Source organism: Panthera pardus, unplaced genomic scaffold (assembly GCF_024362965.1).
Source record: "Panthera pardus isolate Hobbes unplaced genomic scaffold, ASM2436296v1 HiC_scaffold_8, whole genome shotgun sequence".
NCBI lineage: Eukaryota > Metazoa > Chordata > Mammalia > Carnivora > Felidae > Panthera > Panthera pardus.
In genome coordinates, this window is record NW_026527013.1 from 83,601,708 (window position 1) to 83,607,014 (window position 5,307).

Consider the following 5,307-nt stretch of genomic DNA (forward strand, 5'->3'; position numbering starts at 1 on the left):
ATGATAAACTTGGCCTCAAAAGAGGTTTCAAAAAATTTCAAATAATTAGCAACATAGCATCTATATTCTACAACTACAATGCAATACCATTAGAAATCAAACTAGAATATTTAGGAAAAAAATTCTTATCTCTAAAAACTAACATATTACCATTTACCCTTTGGTTTAAAGCAGAGATTATATGCTAAAATTTGAAATTCTTACATTATAATGACAATGAAAGCACTGGGTTGAAATCTGTTTGCTGCTGAAATGTAGAGGAAAATGTACCAAATTGTGAATATTACCAGAATATAAGAAAGATGGAAAACAAATTAACTAAAATCCGAATAAGCTAGGAAAAAAACCCAGCAAACTAAATTCAAAAACAAAAGTAAAAGAGAGGAAAGGGATGCCTGGGTAGCTCAGTTGGTTAAAGGTCAGACTTTTGTTCAGGTCACGATCTCATGGCTTGTGAGTTTAAACCCCGCAAAGGGCTTTGTGCTGACAACTCAGAGCCTGGAGCCTGCTTCAGATTCTGTGTCTCCCTCTCTCTCTCTGTCCCTCCCCCACTAATACTCTGTCTCTCTTTTCCTCAAGAATAAATAAACATTAAAAAAAATTTTAATACATAAAAAAAGAAAAAGAGAGGAGCACAAAAATAACAATAAAGTTACGATAAAAGAGACAATTAAAAATAAGGCTATGTGAAAACACCAAGAAACAAACTTCTAGTGATATCAATTAAATAAATGCAAGGACTGTTCAGCTTGGACAGTTATTAACACAATTAATAAGCACCAAATTAAATGATCAAAAAATTAATCTTTCAATTTGGGGTGAAAAAGCACTCAATATGATTTTCTACACAGTTAAGATAAAAATTCTTAGCAAACGAGGAAAGAGAAAGACAACTTAAAAAAAACACAACAAAAAAGGGTACTTATAATATATCTAAAGAAATCATCACATTTAATAGAGACATTTTAGTTTTGTTTCCTTTCAGGTGGGTATCAAGACAAGGACGCCTGCTCTCACTACTGTAGTTCACACAGACCTGAGATCCTGCACAAGACATTAAAACTAGAAAAATAATATGAGATATAGAGAATAGAAAGAAAAGGTAAATGTGCCATGATATGAATACTTTCATGGAATGCCCAAGATAATTTATAAACAAATTATTACAATTAATATTAAAATATAAAGACTGAAGAAATAATACATATCCATGTGACCATTATCCCAAAAATGAAAAATGCTTTTTGTCAAATTTGTTCCAATTTTTTAAATAAAATTAATCCTTTCAAATTTCCTTTTTTAAATAAAAAGGATGTACTTACAAGAAAATTCATTGCAGCATTGTATGCTAGAACAAACAATATGAAACAGTTTCCTTTACATTAAATATTTAAGGCTAAAAGAGCAATAATTGCCTAATGTCTCTGTCTGCTCTACAAAAATTTTCAACTAACTCAATCCAGACTTTTCTCCAAAATTCTTCTAGCGTAATACATACTACTTCTTTCTCACAATCACCATGTATTCAGGGAGGCATATGCATTTCTAATATTAAGAGTTTTTAAGAAGGATTTTTATCTTAAAGCCAGAAGGAATTGATTTATTTAAAAAAGACTACTTAGTGTGCTTGAGATGCTGTTTTGCCTCCCCCACAATACCTTGTGCTCTTCCTTGGCCTGGCAGAATGTCTCCTGAAAAGAAGGGTAGCTCCCACAAAGAAGGTGGTCAGAAGAAGGGCTGTTCTGCCATCAAGGGGGTAGTGACCAGAGAATACACCATCAACATCATAAGCATATCCATGGAGTGGATTTCAAGAAGCATGCCCTCAGACACTCAAAGAGATCTGGGAATTTGCCATGAAGGTGGGATCTTCAGATGTGTGCATTGACACCAGGCTCAACAGAGCTGTCTGGGCCCAAGGAATAAGAAATGTTCCATACTGTATGTATGTGCGGTTGTCCAGAAATTGTAACGAGGATGAAGACCCACCAAACAAGCTCTATATTTTAGTTACCTATGTACCTGTCACCACTTTCAAAAACCTACAGTTAATGTGGATAAGAACTAACCACTGATTGTCAAATAAAGGTATAAAACTGAAAAAAAGAGACTACTTAAAAGGTATATTGAATGGATATTAGTGAATATATATATATATATATATATCTTATTTGAAAAAATCTTTACTCTTTAAAATCAAAAAAATGAAAAATATTTAATCTTTAAAAGATCAAAATTGCAAAATATAAAAATTCCACAGCTGTACCATTGGCCAGGAGTTTTTAGATCTTCTTCTCCAATAAATTTCAAATATTTTAAATACATTTCTAAACAAAATCTCAAATCACTTGAAGCCTTTCAAGAATGTAACTGGCCATTCTAAAAGAATATATAAATAAGAGAAAATGGAAAGTCTAAATCAGTGCTGTTCAATAGAAATATAATGCTAAACCATAAATGTGAACCACACATAGGGGTTTTAAAATTTTTCAGTAATCATTTAAAAAAATTAGAATAATTAAATAAAAATAATGTTAATAACATTTTAACTCAATCATTAAATATATTAGCATTTTAAACCATAATCAATGCAAAAATTACTATTGACATATTTGACATTTTTAATATCCAAATTGAAAAAACCTATTGTGTATTTTACATTTCAGTCTCTACTATCCACATTTCAAGTGCTCAATAGCTTCACATGGCTAGTGAGTATCATATTGGATAGGACAGATGTAGAGCATGCACTGATTATTATGACACATTTATTAACCTGATGGATATGGTGTGCCAAACTGGTGAAAGCAAACACTAACATTTAAAAACTTGTAGTATGTGCTAAAAATTATGTTAAGCATAGTATATGAATTATTTAATGAACTATAAACCTATGGAGTAAAAAAATACTAACATTACTCATATTATTTCCAATATATGATTGAGAAACTTAAGATTAAAAACATATCCTAATGGACCCCAGCTATGCCCAGGCAGAGAGAGAATTGAGCCAGGCTTAACTGCTTCCTAAGCCTATACTTTTAATTACTTTATACTATACTGGTTGTGGTTTGGATGATGGCTGGCACTAGGATGATGGAAATGGAGGGGAAAATAAATGGAGCAGTGTGAGAAATAGTCAAATGATAAAAGCAGCTGGACTTGGTGATACACAGGTTGAGGGATACAGAAATATGATTGTTTGCTTGAGCAGATGGTCAGACTGTATGACTATTGCTAAGAACACTGGAGAGGGGCAGATTTTGAGAGAAGATTCTAAGTACTCCATACTTGAGATTATGAACATTTCTATCATCTTTTTAGTTACATTAAGCCTCTGCTAGGAAATGTGACTTTAAAAAGGCCCTTTGCTTCTACTGGTTATTACACTGACCAACCTAGAAAACGAGAAAAATAGGTGTTAGAATAAAATAAAGTCTTCATGATATCTTCCTTTCACAAATAGGAAAAAAAATTATACAAATGAGAAATAATTTATAATTTATTTGGATTTTTTCTAGGTTACTAATACAGATTAAGTTTTTGAAAAAATTAGAAACATTATCCTTGTTAACTGGTTTAAAATTTAGGGGGTAAAAGAAGATAAATGTCCCAATGAATGAATGGATTAAAAATTGTACCACTTAGATACTGATGGACTCTATCACATCTTTCCAGCAGATTTTCTTTTTTTTTTTTTTAAGTTTATTTATTTATTTTGAGAGAGAGAGAGAAAGAGAGAAAGCATGTGCACCAGCAGGGGAGAGGCAGAAAGAGTAGGAGAGAGAATCCGAAGCAAGCCCCACACTATCAGGGCAGAGCCCAACATGCAGCTCCCGATCTCAGGAACCATGAGATCATGCCCTGAGTGGAAATCAAGAGTCAGATGCTTAACCAATGGAGGCACCCAGCCTACCTTTCTAGCATATTTTCATTGTGAACCCTTCCTAAAATGGGTGAAATCTATGTCAAAAATCCAGTAAGATGAGACTCAACAAGAGCTTTTGTGGTATTTATGTTCAATTTGGATGACAACTCCTGTAGACACTATGGATTAGAGGAAGGGACACCAGGTTATTCTACTGTGTTTAAAAAAGCAATTATTTATGCCTCTCCTCAGTTTCTTTCGTCTGGTACTTCATCTTAACTGAAGGTTTTTCTGATTCTTTGTTCCTATAAATTTGAATCCTTCAATGTGAGGCTAAAATACAATCTTCACATTTGGTTTGTGAGTTTGGGAGAACCATCTCTGTGTCTGAGAACAGAGAAGGGGAAGAACTGGGGGGAAAGGGCTCAAGTTTTGGAATAGTAGCTGTGGAGACCAGCACTGGAAGGTACCAGATTTTGTTAAAAAGATTGCCAGGCTCTGCTCAGAGCTGAAAGGTATATGTATGTGTAAGAAGAAACAGAAGAAGGAAATCATCAACTGAACACAAGCCTCAAAATTTAAACAGTAAAATGAAGTCCCCAGGTAGTGTAGAACAGGAAGTGATAGAACCTCATAGGTCTTGTAGTTTCCTTTATGTTTGCTCAGGCTATAAGATTAATTGATTTCAGAGAAATTAATAAAATACTTTTCTTAATAAAAGTTTATCAAGGAAGAGTTCCCCTCAAGAGTAATATTTAGCCAAAATCATACACAAATAATGAATCCTGCTTTGTTTCTTTAGCTCTCAATCTAGCATTCCCATATCTGTTGTTTGCTTCTTAGGGCAGTGATCTTTGATACTGAAATTTAGTCTAAAACGAGACAGTCATTTTTATTCAGTAACCACATAAATAGTGCCACAATGTGGACAGTGACGCATCCTGGGTCCACACCTCAAACTCTAGTGTGACACTGTAACTTTCTACACTTCCTGCTGCATCAGAGTAAATTTTTAACCAGAATGGCCCAGGCAACTGAAATGATCAGAAGAGTGCTTTTAGAAAATTATTTGTGACCAGGAAACACCCTCTAGGTTTTCCTTTTGTGTTGCAGTTGCAACAGATAGGACAATGGATATAGCATGGGTATCTTGAGATTACTTATATTTGCCACCATAGCAGTGGGTGAAATTATAGGCATGAGTAGTGCTCAAAATGTGCTAAGTTTCCAGGTTGCATGCATACCTTTTTATCCATCGCCTTAAACTGCTCATACTATCTCACTCTGTGACTTCTTACACACTTTTCAACTCTGTAAGGATAATAAAACAAAAGCCTATTATCATCCTTATAATACATGTCATATATATCTGAAATCTCCTAGTGTCTCACTAAGATATGTTCTTCTGAGAAACCTATGTATATGGATCCAATACAATA

At 33.7% G+C, this 5,307-nt stretch overlaps 1 pseudogene; it reads left to right on the forward strand.

Moving 5' to 3' along the window:
* The first annotated feature begins 1,649 nt into the window (after window positions 1–1,649).
* Window positions 1,650–4,739, forward strand: LOC109267905 (60S ribosomal protein L31-like; annotated as a pseudogene).
* The last annotated feature ends 568 nt before the right edge of the window (window positions 4,740–5,307 follow it).